We start from the raw sequence: 26,366 nt of genomic DNA, 5'->3' as shown, positions 1-26,366 counted from the left end.
TTAATAGAGGTCTTCTAGACATCTAAACTTAGACCTCTTGGCTAAAACAAGGCTAAATTTGGGCTGTCAGTGAAAATCGAATAGACATCTAAGAATAGCCCAAAACTAGACTAGTCGTCAAGTAGACAGATTAGACAGACTTTATATGTGTCCACATGCATTTCTGTTTATTTGACGACTAGTCTAGTTTTGGCCTATTCTGAGACATCTATTAGATTTTCACTGACAGCCCAAATTTAGCCTTGTTTTAGCCAAGACGACTGTTTAGACATCTATTAGACATCTAATAAAAAACAAAAAATGCTTGCTGGCCATTGTCAAAACATCTCATGTCACTTCAGTGGTTAAACCGTAATAATACGAAGCTCCATGAATAATTTTGTGTGCAAAAACTGTAAATAAAGAATCTTCTTATCCACATCAGATCATTAGGGTGCGCATAACATATTGTCATTAGGGTCAGCAGCACAACACACAAGAGTTTTATTGCCTGTAGTTTTATTGCCTGATCTGTTGTGGAAGACAGAAAAGTCAAAATAAAGTCATTTTTATTTTATTTTAATTTGTATTAAGGTTTTAGGTGATTGAAATGACATAAGGGTTTGTAATTAATAAAAGTTTTGGGGTGAACTAACCCTTTAATTAACAAACATTTCTGGCATCAATAGGCATTGTATTCAGTAGTCTCTTTTATATTAAGTGAAAATGACAAGCGTCACCATCTGTGTTTCATTCCTATAGGGTCCTTTAGCAAAGTTATTGTCGCTTTGTGTGTCTACAAAACTGTTTGACAATCATTTCAGTGATGTTAGTCTCAATCAGAACTTTGTAAAAAGTTCATTAGTGAGTTGGTAACTAAGTAGGGACTGCTGTTTGTAGAGGTACACTCGTTAAAATACAGGTTGTTTATTTACATCAAGGCTTCCATGAAGAATTTTTAACAACTAAAACAAATTCTTTACACTTGAATAGTTATTTTAAGTACTCTTCACTGAACAGTTCTTTGTTGAGCTGGGACTGGTTCTTCTATGGCACAGGTGTCAACCTCAGTTCCTGAAGGGCCTCGGCTCTGTTTAGTTCAACCCTAATTAAACCTTATCAAACTAATTGAGTCATTCAGGCTTTAAAACCTACAGGTAAGGATGTTGGACTTGGGTTGGAACTTAACTGTGCAAAGCTGCGGCTCTCCAGGAACTGAGTTAGTCACCCTGGTCTATGGAATCATTGCAAAAAAAAAAGTAAACTTTTTATTAGTAACTAAGTATTGGAGAAGTATTTTCCACTCTGTCTATTGTGAGCAGTTACAGGTGAAACATTTATCATTGATCGTCGTCTACCAATAAGTCCAAGCAGACAATCTGCTCTATTTGACTTGGATGAACGACATTGACAAGGGCCAGATTTTATGGCAAGGTCACTGAGTCAGAATATTTCTGAAACAGCAAGGCTTGCACATTCACTCTGGCTGCAGAAAACAAAATATGACTTATGTTAAATACTTTGGATTTAGTCTTTCCTCAGTCGTATGCCACAGTAACACTAGAGTTTGAGCTTGCGAAATTCTGCCATATGGCGCTGCGAAATGGGGCGGGATTAAACAAGGTGATCAGACATAAAAAATAGAGCAATTGGTCCATATTTTAAATTTCTGTATAGCCAGTGAATGTTTATTACTGGACCCTGATACATTAAATCATTAAAGTGAACATTGGATCAGTTGTCTGTCCACACAGCATGAATACACAGCAAAGGTTAGTCTAGACTTTATAATTCTTTCTGCTGATGAGAGGTTGGCTCACTAGGCTTTTATTTCAGACTCTCCTACACATCAGGACACTGTGGAGACAGACGTTCAAAGCTGAACTGATGAGCAATTCCAGTGATTGCCCATTGAGATTCTTTGCATTATCCAGTCCTTTTATGCATTTGTCTTTAGTGGATGACCAGGTTTTTGGGTGGACTTGAATGAGTGGCATTGTAAAGATGCAATTGGTATGGCCAACTTCTATTGCAATGCCTGATGTTGTCTCCCTTTGGCCTTCATCTGACAAAATGCTGTCAGATGGTTAACATCACTTCAGAACTATTCGCTAACTTGCAAACTCAAGTTTTTTTTATATACTGCAGTTTTTTATATAAATGCAGAATATCTACTTCAAATATGACTAAGCTGTGACCTTGAATTTTAGGAAACTGTAAGTTGTTTGATCTCCACTGTAGGGCAATGTCTGTAACTGTCCATTTAATGATTCAGATTCAGATAACGACAGAATTTCCATATTTGAGTGAACTGTTCACTTTAAGTATTCCCTGAAGCTTTCTTAAATGCATTTTAATGGAGTCACAACATGAAAGTGTCTCACCTGACCCTGAATGAGAACCACTATAAAAATGTTGCAATAAGCAATTCTGTATTTGTATGCCAACCGGTTTTTAATCAAATATAGATGAAATAATTTCATTACTGTGTGCACAAAATCTAATTCATTAAATGTGCAGATAAGAGGGCTTCAGAATTGGCTTTCAGATCCAATTAAATGTTCCACTTTTTTGTGCCATGTTTAATTCATAGGTGTGGGGGTTGCTGCTTTGTTGCTTGTAAACTATCATTTGCAAAAATTCAAGTCGTATGTCAATAGCCCTTTCGGCCATGAATTTCGCACACATGGTATAAGGTGTGCGTTCATGCAAATTCAGTAATGGACCTTTCATTCAGTAATTTCAGCATATTAATATGTGTTAGCAAATATGATTCACCAGTAATGGATGTCATTATTTTTGCTGGGCAATAAATCACTGGCTCATAAATGATTTATTTGTCAAATTTATAATGCAATTTGCCTCTCGCCAACAACCCACTGGGAACTAACAAGAGGGGGCGCCAGTTAAACTAGTTACTAGTACTTTTCATATGAGCATCCAAAACACTGTATGTGCTTATTAGTTGACTAAATAATGATGATAAATCATGAAGCGGTAGTATATTTTATTATAATTCTCATTACAAACCCATAAATGATATGTATGTCAACCAATTTGTGGCATGCTAGTATGCATTTATGTGACTTTCTGGATTGTGGTTTAGTTTGTGCATCTTTTGAACATACATAAAAGGCTTCTGCAAATAGTACTGATGTGTTTTGTACATGGCTGTCATTGCAGGTCTAAGCCCATGCATTCCTGGGATCTCTTTCAACATTACGCTTTATTACTGAGAGTACAGCCTGTGTTCTGACCGTCAGGCAGGTGTCATTACCGCACTTCATTTGCAAGGTAAGTGACTATGGGCTGTGACAGTGGTGGAATTAGTAATGCGCTCCTGCTGTCATTTTTATCAACAGGGCCTGCAGGGAGGACGTGATAAAATGGATATTCCTCCCTCTGCATTAATACCCTCTGCCCCACTTTCAATTCCATTTACTTACCCGAGCACAGAATGAGAAATTTTACTATCGATTGCCAGGAGGAGAGGCAGATTCTTGCACTAACGTGTTGATTTTAGTGTTGGAAAATCTCGCATTTGCTGGATTAGAGGACATATGTGGAAAATAGCAGTTCTTATTTGATTGAAAAATTTGGTTTGGTGGAAGAAAAGGGAGTAAGATGTGGTGTGATCCGTTAAGTGTGTCCTCGCATATAAAATTAAATGTGACAGACAGAATCTCGTTATGCGCATTATTAGTCAGTCCATTGTAATTTTTTTTTATACTACAATAGGGTTAGTTGTCATATATTTCCCCCAATTAAGTGGTAGGGTTATTACTTGAAAGTAATTTTTTTTTAACTTGACTACTGAAAATTACATTTAAAAGCATCAGAATAAATGAGTTTATATCAGAATAAATTAGTATACCCCTTTTGAAAATGAATATTCTTATCAATTTCTCAGTGAATAGAGCCAATAATTTCTGATGCGTTTATATTTATATATGTTACTGGCCCACTTTTGAATACTAGTGTACATTATATTATTATTTACATTAATACATCTACATACATACATTTATTATAAGCTACACTCTAAAAAAATGGTTATTTATTTAACCCAATGGTTGAATTAAAAGTATTAAAAGGGCTTTAAGTTATTTTTTAACTCTTATTGGGTTATTTATAATAACTTAACTAGTTGGCTTAAAACTTGTGAAATTCAACATTCAACAGTTTTAACTGACACTGAACAGCTGTATTAATATGTGATTGTAACAATGTTTCCATCCACCTATTTTTAAGCGCACTTTGGATATGCGCATAAAAAAACAGTTGATCGCAACGCCATGATGCGCAAAAATTGGAAAATGCATAAACTTATGCGCATAAAATATTTGCCGCCATTTAATCAGGAAGTGATGGTTTTGTTCTCTTTGACTAGTTGTATGGAAACGCTGCTGTATTCCCACGTCTTTTATGTGATATTCCTGTTTTGCACAAAAATTGTATTCACATCTTTGGATGGAAACATAGCTAAATAAACTAAACATTTATACTCTAGAAATATACCCTAATTTCCTGTAATATTGTTTGTTGTTATTTTAAATAATGCATTATTTTATACTGTTATTTTAAAAGATTCACAATCATGATTGCAATTTATGATCAAGTATTTAAGAACTTGATGTTTGAAACCAACAGCACTGCAACTGAAAACACACCTTTGTATAACTCATTGAAAATACCATATTCAACCTACAGTTTTGGGAAACTTTGTTTGGTTTGACTGCAGTTTCCAGGTAAATTGAATGCTACAACTAATACACCAAAAACTTTTGTTCCTTTTTACACTAATGATAGTTACAGGGAAATTATACCTTTTGTGCCATTCTTTCTACAACACCAAATAGATACAGCAAAAAAAAAACTAGCCAGTGTCTATGATTTGAGATTGAATAAGCTTTCCTCCCTTATCTATCTCCATACGTTCAACGTTTTCAGCGTGGTCAGTTTGCTCAGTACTTCACCTTGTATGGTGTACTTGGGATGCAGAACGCACTAGTTCGAGTGAAGCATAAGAGATAAAAGCAATGTAAAATAAATCTTAAGCTACATGTCCTGTTGAAAACACCATTAGGATTAATGTCAGTGGCTCGCTGGTATAGGCAATCTGTACAACAAGCCCTTCCATCTCATGGACATGTACAAGAAGGACGTGTATTTGAAACACATAACAAAATGTACCTTATGTAACATATTTTAGATTTGCAGACAGCGCCCTCTAGTGGATTTGTCATCTGAAAGGTGCAACAAAATGTACACAGAGCAATGTAATTTACCTCTTGCAAAAATGTAGGCTGAGGCACATTTCCAATGGGTTGTGTGTAGTTGTTACTGAACAGAACATAAAGCCCTTGTAAAAACCTCCTCATGTGATGACCAAACCCAGTCTGAGTCTCCCCTGTGTGTTTGCTGGCCGTCATCAGAACAGAGTGATGCCACTGGTTCAGCATTAGAGGCCAGTGATGCTCATAGCAGACGCAGCTGCTGCTTACAAGCTGGGTGGGGGAAGCAAATCAATAGCCATTGACCTTACTGTTCCTTTTCTGCTGGAGTGACTGACCACAGACAACATAAGCTGTTCTCCATTGCCCCTGTGTTTAATACAGCCACTCTTCGCTCGTAAATATTTCACAACCGGAAATCATCGTTCATGAATCGCAACAATGCTTTAGAGGGACTTGTTTTAAACCTATTAAGTATACACTAGTGTAAGTGTATGTAAATCTAATCAGAAATATAAAAATATTATTACATATTTAAACAATATAACAGTTTTCCTGTGGTTAAAAAGCTGATTTTACAGAATTGCTACTTCAGTTTTTAGAAGTCATTATAATATGCTGATTTGCTGTTCTATTATGTTCAATTACTATTAAAAATCCATTTTAATCATTAATAGTGATTTTTATATTTATCAATGTTGACATTTTTTCCCTGCTTCATATTTTTGTGGAAATTGATACGTTTATCTTTTTAGGATTCTCTGATAGAAAGTTTAAAATAGCAGCATTTATTTGAACTAAACTTTTTCTTGCATTATAAATCCTTACTTTCAATTTTAATAGCACGATTGAATGGTGCTGCATTAGTTTCTACACTACCTGACAAAGATCTTGGCGTCTATCCAAGTTTTATACAAATAATAATAACTCGACTTCTTGACTTCATTTGGTATCAGAAGTGGCTTTTATAAAAGGCAAAGACCTCTAGATTACGCTTATTTTACCAAAATAAAATTTGAAAGCATTCTTGCAGGACTCATCTGGATTCATCTTCAATGCCTCCTCCTCCATTTTACCCCCGACATGCTCCATAATGTTCATATCTGGTGACCGGTCTGGCCAATCCTGAAGCACCTTGACCTTCTTTGCTTTCAGAAACTTAGATGTATGAAAAGAAGTGCTATCCGGCTGAAGAATTTGCCCTCTCATGTGGTTTGTAATGTAATCGGCAGCACAAATGTCTTGATACCTCAGGCTGTTGATGTTGCTCTCCACTCTGCAGATCTCTTGCACGCCCCCGTACTGAATGCAACCCCAAATCCTAATTTTTCCTTCAACAAACTTGACAGATTTCTGTGAGAATCTTGGGTCCATGTGGGATCCAATGGGTCTTCTGCAGAATTTGTAATGATTGGGATGCAGTTCAACAGATGATTCATTGGAAAATTTACCTTCTGCCACTTTTCCGAATTATCAACTACAAATCAAGTTATTATTTGTTGCTCTTACAACTGTCATCGACGACAAGACTTTTTTGAGGTAGTGTACATTTATGAAGTAACTTTAAATCACAGGAATAAATACAATTAAAAAACATTTAGTAAGAAAACAGATATAAATTTTTTAATATTTTAAACATTTTTAAAATCTTTGACCGGTTTTGTATATTAAATGGTGAAAAGCACAGTTTAAATATGCATGCGATATGGAGATGGATAGATAGATGGTAGGTCAAAAGTTGTGTCTACTTACTTACCATTCAATTATTCATGATGAAATGTTAAAATACATCGCTGCCCATATTTACCTGACAGCGTCCATGAACACTGTCCACCCAGCCTGGGACTTGAGCATCGGCTGTAGATGAAACGCTTTGGGGATTTGAACCGCAGACCCTGGTCTCATAACTCTCTGCCATAAGCATTGCAATATTCAACATTTATGAGGGTCTGATTTATGAGCTGGCAAGCACACGGGTCACTCTTGTTTCTTCAAAAGCATCTCAAGAGTGTAGCGTCTTCATGATGTTAGTCTACAGAGACCTCACAGAAAGCACAACACTAGATTTTTCTCTATTTCATGTTTGAACCTGTGATGCTTACTTCGGGATAGTCACCCAAAATAAATCATAAGGTTACAAACACCGATGACTTTCTGGAACACTACAGGTGAATTTCTGTGCCACTTTTGTTCATATAATGAAAGCGAATTTGAATTTAAGCTACAAAAAAATATTGGCATCTATATTAGCTCTACCTTTTACTTTTTAAATAGCTGTTTGAGCAAGAATACAATCTGCAAAGTTATGAAGCACAAATGTCCAATTTAAAGGTTGTTATTCTCTATAGGAGTAATCATTCTTTGTGAACTTTCTTAATTGTTTTCCTCATTTTTTTTTCGGGAATATAGCTATATTCCAAATGTAAACAATTTCCACCTAAGGCAGACTAAGAGGCGAGGCCCAGTTGAATTGTATACATAGTTTTTTGGCTGCCACTGTTTCACAGATCTAACATGCTGATACGCATTCAATTTCTTATGCCCGATTGTTTACATTTACAGACTTAACCATTATTGTGTTGTTGTTTGTGAGTTGGCGACGTAGTGGCGCAGTAGGTAGTGCTGTCGCCTCACAGCAAGAAGGTCGCTGGTTCAAGCCTTGGCCCGGTCAGTTGGCGTTTCTGTGTGAAGTTTGCATGTTCTTGTGGGTTTCCTCCGGGTGCTCCGATTTCCCCCACAGTCCAAAGACATGCGGTACAGGTGAATTGGGAAGGCTAAATCGTCCGTAGTGTATGAGTGTGAGTAAGTGTGTATGGGTGTTTCCCAGAGATGGGTTGCGGCTGAAAGGACATCCGCTGCATAAAACATGTGCTGGATAAGTTGGCGGATCATTTGACACAATCTACATTGTAAAAGCGCTATACAAATAAAGGTGAATTGAATTGAATTGAATTCATTCCGCTGTGGCGACCCCAGATTAATAAGAGGACTAAGTCGAAAAGAAAATGAATGAATTAATGTTTGTGAGTTTTTGATTGTTGATGTGAAAGATTAGTTGTTGTTGTTTTTTGCAAAGCTGAGTTTTCAGCTGTGGCATGTATTTCAGCAAAAAATTATTCTAATATGCTGATTTTGTATTAATATTAATGTAGAATTGTGTTGACTTTTTTAGAAAGTGAAAAATTAAACGTATTTATTATAATAATAATAACAATAATAATAACATTTTAACAAAGTATTTGCTGCCACATTTGGTCAGTTTGAGTCTTCTATACCCAGTAGTAACTGTTGTAGGTTTTATTTAACGTAAAAAGAAGAAAATGTATTATTTGTATTTTTGCATTTATTATAATATTTATTATGGTGGCAGGGCAGGAAAAAAGTTGGAGAGAATTTCAGACAATCCTGTAAACCGATACTTGAACTTAGGACACTCGAAGTGCAGTGTCACTATATGCTGGTGCACTGCCCACATGAGTTTGAGTTTATTTTTGTTTTTACATTTTTATTAATTTAATTTTGTACAATATTTCTTTGATGTTAGTTATTTGTTTTCATTATGATTTATTGATTTTATATTTTATTATTTTAATTATAATAATTTAATAAATAGCTAACTTTCTTACCTTATTATTTTAATTTTGATAATATATATTTTTAGGTGAACTATTCTTTTAACTGGGCACTTTAAAGGGGACCTATTATGCAAAAATCACTTTTATAAAGGGTTTAAACACAGTTGTATGTCATCAGAAGGAGAAAGCCTCACCTATTGTTGACCGTCGCTCCCTCATTAGCATACACTGCCTGACAAAAGTCTTATCGTCGATCCCAGTTGGAGCAACAAATAATAACTTGACTTCTAGTTAATCATTTGGAAAATGGGCAGAAGGTAGATTTTTCTGATGAGTCATCTGTTGTACTGCATCCCAATCATTAGAAATACTGCAGAAGACCTATTGGAACCCACATGGACCAAAGCTTCTCACAGAAATCAGTCAAGTTTGGTGAAGGATAAATCATGGTTTGGGGTTACATTCCAAACATTAACAACATTAACAACCTGGGGTAATCAAGACATTTGTGTTGCCCATTAAATTACAAACCACAGAAGAGGGCAAATTCTTCAGCAGGATAGCGCTCCTTCACACTCACAGTCATACACAATATTAACTCTTTTTCTACTGCATTGTGACTTTATATTCTATTCTCTACATTATTTCTGTTAAGTGACAGAAATTTTGCCTGAGCAAAGTCAGACCTTACTTTCCTAATTAATTAGTTAAAAATCAAGATCATATTTTTTTTTGGTAAAGAAAGTGTAATCTAGAGGCTTTAGCCTTTTAATATGCTGTAAGCCACTTCTGATACCAAATGATCAACTGGAAGTCAAGTTATTACTTGTTGCTCTTACAACTGGGCACGATGAGAATTTTTGTCTGGCAGTGTTGAATGTTAGTCTTGTTTTTAAATCTGCCACTATGCAGATTTAAAAAGAGAGCTGAGATTCGGATCAAAGCCTATAAGGGGCAGTTTTAAAGGTTATAAAATGTTATTTGTCTGCTATTTTGAGCTGAAATTTCTCACACACACTCTAGGCACTTATTTTACATGTTGTAAAGGGAGGAATTTTAGGTCCACTTTAAGTTAAACAAAGTTAATTGAAACACGAATAGCATCTAACTGAAAACAGCCACTTGTCCGAGTTGTGACAGTAGCACAAGAGAACAAAATTCTGACAAAAGCGCACCTTGTACATTCTTAATGGATCTGAAATGTATGCATGATTTAGTGCCTGCAGGCATTACTATTTCAGGCACAACAACTGACGCTCAGACTCCCTGCGGAGAGCCTGTTCATCCTGCATATAAAATTCTTCTGAAAAAAAAAATCCTTCCACATTCCAAATCAACCCCAAACACCATTCAACAATTAGTGTTATGGTTTGGATATCCAGAGAGAACTGTAGGTGTCACTCCTGACATGGAAAGGGGTCTAGGGCGGTTTTCTGTTTTCGCTGTCATTTCGAGTCACTGAGCTCTGTCTTGCTGAAGAGCCCCAGTCAGATGTTCACTATGCATGCTGCATTGTCTGCTTGCCTGTTCGATAGGGCTGGCAGCAAAAGGTGACATCTGGTGACTAATGTGCTCCCATGTTCCCCCTCTTCTCTGGGCGGCAGATGCTCTGCTTGGGCTGATAGAGAGAGAGAAGAGGGGGGTGGGTGAGCTGAGATGGACAGCCAGCGGAACGTGTGCGTTTGTGTAATAAATGCAGTCTTTTGTAGAGCTTTTTTGTTGTTGTTGTAGCTGATCTGTCGGTGACTGGTGAAGAATCAGAGGAAACAAACAATTAGCATGTTGAATGCTGGTGGATCTAAAAGTGGTGTGGATATTTTGGATGGATGGCTAGTTATTTATAGCCTCGGCCCAAAATGTTAAGGATTAAATAGACTTTGTAAAATGAAGTTTTGATGAGGTTTTGATATATGTCATAACAAAATGTCTTGATTGTGAAAAGTTATTTTGAAAAAGGATTGTTAATTGATAATCTGCATTTTTATCTTTTTTCAAAGCCTTATATTAGGATCTGTTTACTTGAAAAGCAGAATCATTACTGGATCATTGCTTATTTTCATAGGATGTATTTACATGTATTAAATTATATGAATAGTATGAGTATATATGCATACAGTACTCAACATAAATTAGTACATCCCATTTTGAAAATGAATATTTTTAGCATTTCTCAGTAAATATAGGTAATGTTTTTGGTGCATTTGAACAAAAATAGATTTATTAAACAGATATTTATTTAAAAAAAATTGTCAACAAACATCTTTATAACTAGAAAGATAATATGTTTAAATTAATGTAAAATATTGCAAAATTTTTATACAAACTACAAAAATGTATTATGTTTTTTTTTTCTTTCTTTTTTTAATTAATTAATATTTTTTTACTTTACATATAAATTTGGGCTACTAATTTGTGGACCATTATCGTAATTTATTTTGTTAGATTATAGCTGTAGATTTGGCTTCAGTACTGACTAAAGTATATGCACAAATATTGTAAAGCATAAACCATATTAATTTAAATAAGAGCTTTGTGAGGGGTTACTTGTGTATGCTTATACACTTCTGTTTAGGTTTTTAGTATTGTGATATACTCATTGGCCACTTTATTAGGTACACCTTACTAGTACTGGGTTGGACCCCCTTGTGCCTTCAGAACCGCCTTAATCCTTCGTGACATAGATTCAACATGTACTGGAAATATTCCTCAGAATTTTTAGTCCAGATTGACATAATAGCATGCTGCAGATTTGTCGGCTGCACATCCATAATGCGAATCTCCCGTTCCACCATATCCCAAAGGTGCTCTATTGGATTGAGATCTAATGACTGGAGGCCATTTGAGTACGGTGAACCCATTGTCATGTTCAAGAAACAAGTCTGAGATTATTCTCACTTTATGACATGGCTTTATCCTGCTGGTAGTAGCCATCAGAAGATGGGTACACTGTGGTCATAAAGGGATGAACATGGTCCGCAACACTACTCAGGTAGACTGTGGCATTGACACGATGCTCAATTGGTACTAATGGACCCAAAGTGTGCCAAGAAAATATCCCCCACATCATTACACCACCACCAGTAGCCTAAACTGTTGATACAAGGCAGGATGGATCCATGCTTTCATCTTGTTGACGCCAAATTCTGACCATACCATCCGAATGTTGCAGCTGAAATTAGGAATCAGAGATTTGTAAGGGGTGAACAAATATTCTGAGCACAGGTTTTTAAAAATGGAAGAAAATACGCAAAGTTTTTATTTTTACTAAATATTTATGTAAACACTTTCTCTTTAACTATTTTTATTAATGTTGAAGTACTGCGATTTAAAAAAAAAAAAAAAAAAAAAAAAAAAAAAAAATATATATATATATATATATATATATATATATATATATATATATATATATTTAATAATTAATTGTATTTCACTGTTTTTGTTCTACTTGAATTTGTATCTCTAAACTGTTTTTGTTGTAGAATATTGTGATTACAACATTTTAAGTTGTTGCAGACATTAGCTGTTTCTGTAATGAACAGAATCACAGTGATTTAAAGATTTAATATGGCACTAATGTTATTTTATTTATTTTATTTTAATACTTTTGAGCTTGTCCCCCCCCCCCCCACCACCTAAATGAATGTGAGAATTAGTGTTGGTGAATATATGTATATATATTTTAATTTAAGGACTGACTGACCTTTTCAACAGATTTTTTAACATAATAGTTTTAATAACTCATTTCTAATAATTGTTTTCTTTTATCTTTGCCATGACAGTACATAATATTTTACTAGATATTTTTCAAGACACTAGTATTTTGCTTAAAGTACAATTTAAAGACTTAAATAGGTTAATTAGGTTTATTAGGCAAGTTAGAGTAAAATTAGGCAAGTTATTGTAAAAAATAAAACCAGAAAAATTATTATCAGACACACTGTGAAAAATTTCTTGCTCTGTTAAACATAATTTGGGAAAGGAGGGCTAATAATTTTGTCTTCAACTGCATGTCTTGTCTCCACTTTGCAGTGGTCGTTCTGGGATATGGCTCAGTCTTTAGCTTTAATGGTGTCTGGAGAGTTTGGTTCAGCAAATCTTAAAGATAACACTTCCAGGGACCTTCTTTAGCACCGTCCCCACACTACCACATATTCCCAACACGCCATGTCACCCGGACAGCTGTGCTTAACCTCCCTCTGGCCTTTTTGCACAGCTGCAAGTGGGCTCTTTTACCCCTGTCTCACCCATGAGTGGGCCTGTGAACGCGAGTACATGTGACAGAGGAGTGGACAGCTCTTATTCCACTTCCTAACAGCCTTCACTGTGTCTTATAGCCACACAGAGACTTGCAGCCTAAGTTCACACAATCGCCATGCTGTGTCAGGCCACCACTGCAGAGCTCTGCTGTTTCTAGAAAGCCTCCAGCGTAAAACAAACAGTGATGTGTCATTGTATTTTATATGCACTTTCTGCCCACTTCATTCCATAGAAATGTTCAACTGCTTATTAACAAAAGTATCTAATCAGCCAATCACATTGCAGCAACTTAAATGGATAGTAGTTTCCTTCTTCTGTTGAATACAAAAGAAGATATTTTGAAGAAATCTGAAGACCTGTAACCATAGACTTATGTAGTAGTAAAAACAAATAATATGAAAGTCAATGGCTTCAGTTTTATAGCTTTCTTCAAAATGTCTTCTTTAGTGTTCAACAGAAGAAAGAAACTCATAAATGTTTGAAACAAGTGAAGGGAGAGTTCATGATGACAGAATTTACGTTTTTGGATGAACTATCCCTTTAATGCATGTTGATGTGATCCAGACAATTTGCTGAACATTCAAGCCGAACATCAAAATAGCTTGGCAATAGGAATAGCAATAGGTTGATGATGACCGACAGAAACTGCTAATCTACTGCACTGTAAAAATTGTTGTAAAATTTACAGTATTACTGCCAATTTATACAGTATTACAGGCAAAAATTTACAAGCGCACTATAAATTAAAAACGACATCTGTGCTGTAAAATACAGCACAATTCTAATTGTTAATTAACAGTGCACTTGTAAATTTTACAGTATTAATTCATTTTCTTTTCAGCTTTATTAATTTATTATTTTCATTTTCCCTTTAATAATCAGGGGTTGCCACAGAGGAATGAATCGCCAATTTATCCAGCACATGTTTTGTGCAGCGGATGTCCTTTCGGCATTATTCTATATGCAACCCAACACTGGAAAACACTCATACACTCTTGCATTCACACTCAAACACTACGGACAATTTTAGCTTATTCAATTCACCTATAGCGCATGTCCTTGGACTGTGGGGGAAAGCGGTGCACCCGGAGGAAACCCACGCGAACATGGGGAGAGCATGCAAACACAGAAATGCCAACTGACCCAGCCGAGGCACGAACCAGCAACATTCTTGCTGTGAGGCGATCGTGCTACGCCACCATGACGCTCCTTTTACAGTATTACTTGCAACCAAAATTGCCAGTAATACTGTAAATTGTACAGCAATTTTTTAAATGTGGGATCTATTTTTTTGTGCAGCCATCTCTAGGGTTTAAAGAGTACTGTCTAAAAAAGAGAGAAAATATCAATTCACAAAATAGTTGAAAAAATCTGCAGAAACAGAACAAAATAAATGTTAAAAAGCTACAGCATCAGTGGATGCCTATGTAGACAAGAGATGTTAAAGAGTAGCCTTATTTGTCTAGCTTTACTAAAGATGTTTATATGGAATAATAATACAGATTGTGCATGCATTGTAAAAAAAAAAAATAAATACAATCAGTCGAAAGTGGATAATGTATTGTTAACCAAAACCAGTTAATAAAGGTTTAAATCATTTAAAATTGAAAATTCTGTAATTAATTACTCACCCTCATGTCGTATATTTGAAACAATAATTAAAATATTCTAGTTGAAATCAGAGAGCTCTGTAGCTCTACAGACAGCTTTTCTGTACTTTGAAAACTCCAGAGAAGGAACCAAAAACATCGTCAAAACATTCTGTGTGGCTTCAGTTGTTCAACTGTAATCAAATTATGCTCCATGAACACATTCGTGTGCAAAAAATATAAATGTAAATATGACTTTGTTTCCAATTTCTTTTCTTATTTGTCAGGTCAGGGTGTGTGTTTACTATGATGCGCTGCCATTAGAGTCAGCAGCAACACACAAGCATTGTATTGCTCGTAGTAAATGCACACCATGATCTGACACAGGAAACATAACATAAAGTAATTTTTATACTTTTTTGTGGCAAAAAATGTTCAAGGAGTTTTGTATGATTACTGTTGAAACAAACGGAATGATTTGAAATGTTTTGGGCTCCGTTTCTGAACATCTAGGGCACGGGTGTCAAAGCCAGTTTCTCTGCACAGTTTATTTCAAACCTTAATTAAACACACCTGATTAAACTAATTGAGTCCTTCAGGCTTGTTTGAAACCGACAGGTAAAGCTGCGGTCACACTGGACTTTTCTTCCCATAGAAGAAGGTGCGTTGGAAAGTTCAAGTTTGGTGAACTCTGACCTGCAAAATTGCATCACATGATTGCATGAGACCAATCGAGGATCAAAACATGACCTCTCCCGACAGAAATTTAAAACATGGACTAATCGTTCGCTTTTTTAAATGTCTAATTATCTTGTTTAATCCCACCCCTTTTTGCAAGCTCAAACTCTAGTGTGACCGCAGCTTGAGTGTGTTTAAGCAGGGGTTGAACCAAACTGTGCAGAGCTGTGGCCCTCCAGGAACTGGCTTTGACACCTATGGATGTGTCTATGGAGGGACATAGGGCAGTCGATTTTCATCTAAAATATCTTAATTTGTGTTCCATTGATGAATGAATGAATGTTGCAGGGGATTGAAACAATGTGAGATTGAGTAATTTATTCTCAGTGCTGAACTAATCCTTTAACCAAGGTTACTTTTTACCACAAGTCTTTATTATTATTTCTTTATACATTATTGATGAACACTGTAGGCTAGAAGAAATATTAAAAGTTGTCACAGCACCATCCATTAAATGTCTATGTATGTGCCCTCGTTAAATTAAGTATACTTTGAAATGTTGTGCATTTTTCTGTGTGTATATATAAGATTAAAAAAGTATGTGATGTCCTTAATTTAGTGAGTGATTTTCCTTTTCACACTTTGGGCCCCTTAGTACCAGTTAAGCATTGTAAAAATGTAAAAGCCTACCGGAGTATTGTTGCTGACCATGTCTGTCCCTTTATGACCACAGTGCACCCATTTTGTAACGGCTACTTCCAGCAGGAAAACTTGTTACAGAGCACAAATAATCTCCCACTGGTTTCTTGAAAACGACAGTGAGTTCTCTTTACTCAAATGTCCTCCACAGCCACCAATCTCAGTCCAATAGTGAAACGGGAGGCACATATCTCCAACAAATGTGTGATGCTGTCTAGACAACATGGACCAAAATCTGTAATGGATTTTTTTCTGTTTCTGAAGTCGAAATGTGGGTCCAACCCTGTACTAGCCAGGTGTACCTAACAAAGTGGCCTCTGACTGAATGTTCTCACGAAGCCGTCATTTTTGCAAGATATGCCTCTATCTTGGATTAAAGCGTGCAAAACTAGCATGTATTCCATTCAGCATTGGTGATAGTCTCTCTTGTTGTCTACACGGGGTGATTGAACTGCCTTTATGCTGATATGACAATTCATACATTCCACAGGAAGAGGTTATTAAAACCCTTTTCATTTTTAAGCTATATTGCCCTGTCTTTCCCCGAGAAAATACCCGTCCTCTTTGAGATGAAAAATCTGCCGAGAGAAAATGAATTGGCAGGTTGCTTCCCCCGGGGTCTCCTCTATCAGCTAGTGCAGTGGGTGACAAAATGCAGCGCATGTGTTCCCAATACAAACCTTATTCCATCTGTGGCCCTATCAGCCAGGAAATGACATATTTATCAGAGCGGTGTGGCCTCGCAGGCAGCAGAAAGCAGAGAGGCTGCTGACTGTGAAATCTCCCAGAATTAACTGGGGCTGTCCTTTTCTCCCTCCACATTACTGTTCCCCGAGGGCCGCGGCGGGTTCAGAGTATCCTGCATCAAATTGCTTTCCTATTTGTTGTGCTGCGTACAATTGATAACATTTGTTTTGAATGAGGAAAAGCTTTAAAATAATAAACACTTTTCGTTTAAACACGCGAAGCCACTTTGTGATGCAAAATGGAAAAGTCAGTGGATCGGATGTAATCTTTTGAGATCTGGATTATTTAATCCGACAAACGTGTAAGTAAGACATGGAGTGAAAAGACGTGAAGGAATTGGCAAGATGAAAGATCTAGCGCTGAGATTGAATACGCCATTACTGTTCTCGGTGCCAGGGACAAAACTGCACACTATCAGTGCTCAAGCGTTTCAGAACAGCCTGAGGAAATTGCTTCTAATATTGTCGCAGTTTTTTCTTTTTTTCTTTTTTCCAGGAAACACGTGCATGGGAGCCTAAAAGAGAAAACATGTTTTTGGATGAGTTCAACTGAACTCGAGCTAAATTGTTTTGTTTGAAATTATTGTAACACTGTTTATTTACATTTGTTTAGTTAATCATCGATATAGTTTGATGATTCAAAATTTTGTTTAATAATTAAAGTATAAAAAAAAGCGATGCTTATTTTTATACACAGTAAATTCATTTGAAATCCAGAACAAAATGCATTCCCAGCAGACACACAATGTCATAAGATGTTAATATTAGGTTAGATTTAGGTCGCCAGCATCTAAGGACAACGTTATTTTGACGTCCAATAATGACGTCAAATGACATTGTTATTTTGTTGATTTTAGGTTGTGTTAGAAAGTGACCAAAATCCAACGTCGAGCCAAGGTCTTAAACCAGGGATGTCCAAACTCGGTCCTGGAGGGCCGGTGTCCTGTATAGTTCAGCTCTAACTTGCTTCAACACACCTGCTTGGAAATTTCTAGTATATAGAAAGAGCTTGATTTAGCTGGTTCAGGTGTGTTTAATTGGGGTTGGCACTAAAATATGTGTGACACCGGCACTCGAGGACCAAGTTTGGACACCCTGTTTTAAACCAATGTCATGTTGATGTCAAATACTGACATTTATTTTTTAATTTATTTATTTATTAAATTACTGACATTATAACGTCTGATAGACCTCAGTGGTAACGTCCACATGTCAAGCTAAATAAAATAATTTGATGTTGATATTTTGTTGTTTTTAGGTGGTGTTGGAAAGTAACCATAATGCAACATCTATCCAATGTTGGACATTGACGTTGGGTTATGACGTCAACCCGATTTTTCGTTTCCAAACAAAATACAATATCCCATGATGTTGGGGTATGTCAATCTGAAATAATGTTGACATAATGTGCTGGCTGGGTTATTTATCCTTTGTTGAATGATATGTTATTTAATTGTTTTGTGATGAAACTCAACGCACTTCTTTTTGCTAATGACCTTAAATATGCAAACTTTTTTTAAATCTATTTTATTATTTTGATTTATTATTTTGAGTATTAAGTTTGATTTATGAATCAGTTGTATTACTTTTAAACATGCACACACACACACGCACAGTTATGTAAGCAGAAGGACAAGGTGGAGGTGTGTAAACAGATGTGGTGTCAGTGCAGGGCACAGTGCCAGGGGTGTGTGCATGAGGTTTCCTGTGTGAACGACAACAAACAGACCAGATCTTACACACAATCACACGTATCACAATGTCAGTCCAAGTTCATTCCAGTGTTGATGAGTAGTTATTAATATTCCAGTTTTGTCAGTGAATCCTTGGTTCATTTTGGTTGGGATGGGATGGGTTTGAAAAAGACAATTCATTTGAACAACGTCAAACTGCATTATTCGTTTACACTCTTGGGATGCCCCATTTCTTTATTGTTAAGGCTTCCAATTTTGTTTGGGATGTCTCCTAGACAATGTTGACATCCATTTAGTGTACAAAAACATTTTCATTTTCTCACAACATGTACTGCAGCATCGGAAATGTGTCCGAAATGGTTCGTTTTCTTTAAATCCTTTTTTTTTTTTTGAGAGCTCTGATGGTCAAATATCCTAGTTGGTTATGACTGACCTACAGCTTATTAGAGTTGAATACTGAAACCTATTACATGTTTTGGCTCTTTATATTATTATAATTTTCTAAGTATCTGTTGAGGTACTGTTAAGGAACTGGCACCATTTTAAAACGATCAATCGTCTATTATAATAAAAAAAACTCGCCCACATCTTATATTAAATAGTATACTGACACAACTATGATAAATAGAAATAAGTAATTAAAATAATAATTATAACCTATGGATAAAAGGTCAACCAGGTGGTTATGGTGCCTGTTAAAGGGTTAAAGAACATATTGGAAACAAAATGCACAGTGCTATATCTGAATTTCAGCTTAAGAGGCTTGATGCTGTCAGGTTTATCATGTCAGTCCTCATCCTTTTGGATGTGCAATCAAAGAGGATTTGCTTTTTTTGCTCAAAAATATCTTCTCATCATGTTTACAACACAAACCAAACTCTTTAAGTGCTTAGCTATTTGCTTGAGTGTCAAAGTTGTTGTTTACAGACAATCAATAAAAACATTAGGCAGGCGTTATCCAAATTTGTGACCAACCTAAATACTGTAGGTTTGAGCACTATTCATTTGAGAATCAATTATGTAATTGATCGATTAGGCAATATTTACTTGAGCACTTGATCTTTGCAACTTTGTTGACTTGTACCATTCACAGTTATATGTATATTTACAGTGGCGCAAAAAAAGTATTTAACATGTCACCATTTTTCTCAGAAAACATATTTCTGAAGGTGCCATTGACTTGAAAAATTTTCCCAGATGTTGGTAACAACCAAGTTTACTAATTAAGTAATGCGTAATAACATAAAATAATGCAGAGAAAAAGTATTGAACACAGGAGGACAGGGTGGTGTAGAAAGGCAGTGAAGGCCCAGATAGCAGCTGAAATCTCTCAGTAGTTTTTCAGTAACCCTCTGCCCTTCGTCACTGTAAATTAATATTAGCTACTTCAGTCCAACATCTACATTATCTCCTGATGATGAAGATGAAAACAGAGTGGACATTTTAGCAAGACAAAGATCCAAAACACAGCCAAGGAAACTCTCACATGCTTTCAGAAAAGAAAATCAAGCTGCAGAATGCCCCAGCCAGTCACCTGACTTGAATCCAATATAAAACACAAATTAAAGATAAGATTTGAGAGACGCGACCCACAGAACCATCAGGATTCTTACACTCTGTTGAAGTTTGTAAAAAAAAATCACACCTGAGCAATTTATGTGGCTTCATTCTCCATATGAGAGGCATTTTAAGTTGCCATCACCAAAAAGCCTTTTATATAAAGTATTTAATATGTTTCAGTAGTTCAGTACTTTCTCCTTGTTTTTGCAATTATTCCATAGCAACAACTTTTGGGGTTTTTCAACCTTTCATTGAACAGATCACAAAAGAACCATTTGTTTATTTGTGTGAACCCTTAAAATTCGGGTAAAATTCGATCTTCTAACAGACGGATGTTTTTTTTAAATCTTGTGTGACCAATGGTGTGCTGTATAGTATAATATAATCATCAGAGAGAACAAAATATACAGAATAAAAATGAAATAGGATCAGTTTTCTTTGCAGATGTAGAAAAACTTTTTTTTTTTTTTTTGTAGCTGGCTAAACACATCATATTTTCTCCTCCATGCTATTAATCCATCAGTTTCCTTTAAGAAGAAATGGCTAAAATGGGCAGTTTTATTTGTCTAGGTGTTTTTTTGTACCTCAATCAATCTTCAGCATGTGTCCCGCAGGACGATAAACAAGAACACTCCACCCTTTAGTCACTGTATTACAGCTGTAAAGTGCAGGTAGCAAGAAAACACATCCGATCACTATTAGCCGGTAAAATCTTCTCCTGTGTAATTGCAATGTTCCACTTCAAAGACTCTGACAGGAAGGCTGGTGTAGGAGTGAGATATTCTTAAAATAGCAATTAAAGAAGCTGAGGAATAATATGACCTCCTCTTCCCTGGGTCACAACACTGAAGAGACGGAGTATATTGAGATTCTCAGCCGTACCTTTCCGCCACAGTTCAGAGCTTTTATATCAACATTGCTGCTTCCCCGATTAGCGTTCTCTTGCTTAAAGGATTATTATGTCACAGCACGTCTCTATTTAGGCTCTTCATCATAAGTATGCGTGGTAATGCAGCGCTGAGTTCATTTGATACGTCCAGTACTTTTCTTCAAGCTACACAAATATAATTTTATTTAAACGGATGCACCAAGGATGGGATAATTAAGTGCAAACCCTTTTTGTTTCTGGCGAGGCTGCTTTTATTTTAATTATACAGTTCATCTGCAGTTGTCCTTGTCAACCTGGACACAGATGGACATGAAGTAGTTAAATTCCCTCCTTGCCACATTTGTCACAGTAGCATGTATGATGCTCTCCGGGTTGGTGGCCTGATTTCCATTTCGGGATGAGTCTCTGTTTGCCTGCGCTGCCTGGTAACGGTCAGATCTGGAGTGTGATTTATGTAAATGGGCTGGCAGGGGCTCACGGGTCAGAAGCGATCTGTTGTGAGACACTGCTGGGCAACTGCACACCATAAACAGCAGGACAAGATTCTGCTATCACAGCCTGCTGTAATAATACATCGGGATAGAATACGCAGCACCTTCTAATTAAGAATCACCATTCATTTGCATTCTTTTTTAAATTGATTCATTTACAGTGGCTTATTTAATTGTTTCTGGATCCAGCTTGAGAGCACTAATAGTACATTATTAGTTTAATGATTTAAATAATACTGTTAGCAAATTGGGCGTCACGGTGGCGCAGTGGGTAGCACGATCGCCTCACAGCAAAAAGGTTTCTGGTTTGAGTCTAGGCGGGTTCAGTTGGCATTTCTGTGTGGAGTTTGCATGTTCTCCCCGTGTTTGTGTGGGTTTCCTCCGTGTGCTCCGGTTTCCCCAACAGTCCAAAGACATGCGCTATAGGTGAATTGAATAAAATAAATTGTCCAAAGTGTATGTGTGTGAATGCAAAAGTGTATGGGTGTTTCCCAGTGTTGGGTTGCGGTTAGGAAGGGCATCCGCTGCGTAAAACATATGCTTGAAAAGTTGGTGGTTCATTCCGGCATGGCGACCCCTGATTAATAAAGGGAATGAGGGGCAACGCTGTGGTGCAGTAGGTAGTGCTGTCGCCTCACAGCAAGAAGGTTGCTGGTTCGAGCCCTGGCTGGGTCAGTTGGCATTTCTGTGTGGAGTTTGCATGTTCTCCCCGCGTTTACGTGGGTTTCTTCCAGGTGCTCCAGTTTACCCCACAAGTACAAAGACATGTGGTACAGGTGAATTCTGTAAGCTAAATTGTCCGTAGTGGGTGAGTGTGAATGGATGTTTCCCAGTGATGGGTTGCGGCTGGAAGGGCATCCGCTGCGTAAAACATGTGCTGCATAAGTTGGCGGTTCATTCCGCTGTGGTGACCCAAGATTAATAAAGGGACTAAGCTGAAAAGAAAATGAATGAATGAATGAATCTTAGCAAATTGTATATGCTTGTGTACCTTGTGTTTATGTCATTGTGGGTACCAAATGTCTCAAAGTATAAAAATACCAGTAAATCTTGACTATTTTTTTGACTTTCATGAGGAAAATGCCTCATAAATCAAAAAGATTAAAGTATCTACAAAATGTAAAACTGCAGATTGTTTCTTGTAAGGGTTGATAGGGGGATATAACAGTTTGTACATTATAAAAATAATTTTATCTATGGGAGGTTTCTAAAATGATAGCTGTGTGGGTGTGTTTCCATACTGTTATACTACACTTTTACCATTATTTATATTTATATTTAGTCATTTGGCACAGAGGTCACCAACCCCCAGTCTGTATTTGAGGATTAGTAGACTGCTCCTTCAACAGACATTTAACTGACTAGGAAACTCTGCTATGACATGTCAACTTACACTAACCCTAACCCCAACCTAACAGTCTGCTTATAATCTAACCAAACTGACCATCAAAATAAAAAAGTGTGACCAATCCAAGTGAAGAAGGACCCATAAACTGCCAAGCAATGGATCTACAACAATTTGCCAACAAATCGAGTGAATTCAGCATGTCTGAGCAAGAAAAAGATCAACTGCTGTAGACTGCAAATGATGGCGGCCTTGTTTACATAACAAGTCTTTTCCACACACAAGTTCAATATGGAAGCACGCCACTAACACGCGCATATTGGGATGGACACCCTGTATCACATGACAAAAACTGAATGATCAGCTTCATAGTCTACTTTTCGTACATTTCGGTAGACTAATTACTTCCGACAAACACAGAACACCCAAACACTGCAGTGCTTTTTAATGTTCTCCACAAATAAAACGTGTACCAGAGCTGCAGCAATGTTTGGTCAGCTTATCATCCTCTGAGAAAACTGTTGATAGTTGCCTAGCAAACCCCTCCACCTGTTCCCCACAGGGCCGGGGTAAAATTGTTAAGCGTTGACCGGTCTACGATGATAAAAAGGTTGGGGTGACTTACAATTGAGGAGGCATTCAGCGATTCAACAAGAAGAGGCAATACATACAAGAAGTGCTAGCTATTCAAAGTAACTTGTTTCATTTACAGAAAACCTGTTATGGAATGCAGTGAATTAACAATTCTTATCAGACATGTATAGAACAAGAGTCAGTGGATGACAGTAATCTACTCTACTGTAGAAATTCTTTGTGTGTGTAAAATCACATTTGTAAAATTGATGCAGAGACTAGCGTTTGATGTGACACATGACACTGTGATGCATATAATGCACTCATCTTATACTCAATCCATTTTATACCCGTATGGCTTGCGTTCTTCCAAAAAAAAAAAAAAAAGAACTAACAGGACGCAGAAGGTATCATAAAAAGTTGTCCATGGGATGCATTGCTGTCTTCCAAGTCTTAGGTCATTTGTGTAGTCATTCTAGTGCTTGTTATTTTTTACTCACTGTTACTCTCCAGTGAGCTGTTAACTTCTGCAACTAGATCATTGAATCAGTGAGATGAACATATGACGCACATCACTCTGATTTATGAATGAATCACTCAAACCACTTGAAATGGAGCAAATGGTTGTGAACCAAATCAACATGTTCATTTGAAAATATCTTATACTCAAAAGGAATAAGACATTTGAGACTACTTGGCCAATTAGCATTGAGGAGCATAATTATTAATTATTCATTATTATAAACTGATGATGATCTGATCTGATGATAATGACTATAATAATGATTGAATCCCAATAGCACTGTGGAAAATAAACAAAAAAAAATGCAAGAGCACAACTAATCTGAAATCATTTTACACATGTAGCATATGATGCGCTGTTTTAGCTTCCCCTGATGTTCTGTCATAAAACTAGCTAGATTATCTTTTTTATTCCATCTACATACACATGGTTATTTATTATAATCATTACCTGGCGAATGTTGTGCCACAGTTAAGGAATAGACTATTCCTGAAGATGTACCGGCCATCAATACAGTGTTCTCCAGGGATGCTGCTCTGCGGTTATGTCAGGGACTTCAAAGAAGTCACACACTATCTGAATGTATGCGGGTTTTGCCTTTGAGTGCAAATGTGTTTGCAATTGGGTCTGAATTAGAGGAGTGCATTGTAGTTGTTGATCAGAGTGCCGTCATAAGCTTCAAGCCATTCTTATCTCCTCTTTGCAGCATGGCTTACAGTGCCTTCATTTGGATCACCAGCGAAAACAAAACTGGGCAAAGCTGAAGCAGGAATTAGTCTGTCTTCTTTTTATCCCCGTGTGTTGAAAAATGCTAACATTTGACACAGAGAATCACTCAGAAGAAGCATGGCGCTTGCTAGCCGTTGTGCATTAGCTTATTAGATTAATGATATCCAGATAGAGCTGGCTGCCAGCGTAATCAAGAAAACCCACGCAGACGTTTCTTTAAACAGAGGCAAAGTGTCACGAAATAATTAGAGCGTTCCCTCGCGACGACCGTCACGACTGCGCTGTGGTGTCTTGTTTTTCCAGAACGCGATCTGAAACGACTCTTGTGAGGGTAAGCGCTTCGATACCGGTGCAGATGGTCTCGAGGCCATGTGTGTGCCGATGGGAAATTTAATTGCGCTGCATTTAAAAGTATCTGTTTTAATAGCAGGGTTCTGGAGTTTCCCGCTGGCGCGTTTTAATTAGTTTGAATACATTAGGCTCCTGTTGGAGCTCTACCTGCCAGGATTGATCACCGGACTGGGACTACACAGGGGCCATTTGCATTCACACCCGTTGGCCCCATAGATTGAAAGCAGTTATGTACCCTGCGATTCCGAGCACGGCACTTCTGCTTCTCTTTATCAGCAGCAGGTAAAAATGGAAAGCTATCGCCTGATGGATTACTGCAGTATTAAGGGTGTGAAAGTGTCTAAAGCAGGAAAATCACACACTGAGCGGTTTGCAGGTAAAGTGTGGAAAGGTTAAATCCGTTAGCGATGGAATTGCACGCCACATTTTCCTTCGTGTTTCTCATTAGCCTGTCAGATTTATTGGTGTGATGATGTATCCTTTGTATTAAATTAATCTTTAACAATTGTTCTGTGATTTTATACACAGAGCACTGACAGCAGTTTCATGGCATTTCTTTCAGCGCACACATATGCTATTGATCATCTTGGTTACCTAATCCAGATGTTTGCAACTCTTTCATAATCATAACGATTTGATATGAGCAGAATCCCCTGGTTTCTTCTCTGTGCCAGTGAAAAGTGCACTTCCAGCTCCTTAGGACCCTGCCTACGGCTGTATCAGTCAGCAAAAACAAGCTGACTGCCTCTAATTTGTGTTATGAAAGAGAGAGAGAGCTAGAAAGTCACAATTTAAAAAGTCCTGCATCATGAACCTGCAGGCTAACATTGGCACAGACTTTACAGCCATCGGGACTGCAGAGGCTGTAGAGCAGGGTTTTTTTCTTCTTATCATGTTTTTTTTGTGTGTGTGTGTGTGTGTATCCACTTCATAGAACCACGGTTTATGAAATAGTTTTGCAGAAGAATGTGTTTATGGCAGGGACCAGATATTATTGACTTATTGAGCAGAAGTTTGTAGTGTTTAAATGTTATTAAAGGTGCTCTAAACAATGTTAGCTGTCATAAATAAAGTAGATGAGGTTTTTTTGTCTTTAAAACCCTGAATTTACTTTTCTTCCAGAACTTCTCTCTGTTTGCAAAATAAATCAGTTAAATAAATAAAAAAGGAAGCTGCTGTTTCAGTGCAAAAATAGCTAGATTCTGTTTACACTATGAGGCTGAATTTTATTTATTTCTTTAGGTTTGTTCTATTTACACTAAGTGCAAGTACCAATTAGATGATTACACTAAGTGAAAATAGCAGTATTTACTTAGCAATATGCAATTTTTTTTTTGCAATAAAATATTATAATTACATAATATACAATTTACTTAGCAAAAAAATAAAACGTAATATGTAAAGATTAAAAAGATTGTTCACCCAAAAATGAAAATGTACTCACAATTTACTCT

This window comes from Danio aesculapii, chromosome 13 (assembly GCF_903798145.1).
Source record: "Danio aesculapii chromosome 13, fDanAes4.1, whole genome shotgun sequence".
NCBI lineage: Eukaryota > Metazoa > Chordata > Actinopteri > Cypriniformes > Danionidae > Danio > Danio aesculapii.
The sequence above is the reverse complement of the archived record's forward strand: the minus strand, read 5'-3'. Positions refer to the sequence as shown.